Raw genomic sequence first — 900 nt, 5'->3', positions numbered from 1 at the left:
CCTGTTTCCAGCTGCTGATTGATGCTGAATGTAGCTGAGACCAAGGTCCTCTCTTTTTCAGCCACAGCAGCTTCCACCTGCTTGGTCGTGAAGTCTACACCATGATCCATACCTGGGAATATGCAAGATCTTATAAATATTACAAGGAATTGGTGTGTGCCTGCCTCATATGCCACACAGGGTTTTTAATTTCAAGAGCTGAAAGGATTATTCAAATGGACGACATCTCATGTCAACAGCAGCTTCAGATGTTGGACCTAATGTACAAAGGCGGATCCTGTTGTTTCAATTTAAGTCTCTCTCAGTGGAAAAATGTCCTGTTTGCTTCACAGACGACTGTTTGCTTCCCTCTTCCAGATGGAGATATTTTACTCTGAAAATTAAACATCCCTGCAGGATGTACTGACTGATGCATGATTACACTTCTTCCTAGTTTGCAGCCACCAAAGCTTTTTTGAGTAATTGGTGTTGAAACCCCAGTGCTTTGTTTATGATGATTTTCCAACCCCTTTATAACTGATAACCTGCCACTTTATCTCGCCTTTCTTTTAGTGGAAAGACGATACAGCCTTGATCAAGTTAGTACTTTATTATTACTGTCAAAGCAACATGAGGAATCTCTGCACTTTGGTGAGCCAAGTTTAAATCTGAGTAAACTGAGAATCAAGTTAGCTTCTTCACGCACACATTTTATTCTCAGTGAATCTGACAATCCTGTGCAATGGTAACAAATATCCTTTGGTGGTGAGTTTTATGTGGACATAAAGAAAGCCTCCTGCTGTATTTTGTTTGCGTTTCCTTTAATCACTTCCTCCTAAAAGTTTACGTGATTACTAAGTTGGATTCCTGATGTTTACCAAAATGGTAACTTCACTGTCACATTTTGCTAGACGCCTCTTT

The sequence above is a fragment of the Monopterus albus genome, unplaced genomic scaffold, assembly GCF_001952655.1.
Source record: "Monopterus albus unplaced genomic scaffold, M_albus_1.0 scaffold53.1, whole genome shotgun sequence".
Classification (NCBI taxonomy): domain Eukaryota; kingdom Metazoa; phylum Chordata; class Actinopteri; order Synbranchiformes; family Synbranchidae; genus Monopterus; species Monopterus albus.
Note: the sequence above shows the minus strand (reverse complement) of the source record.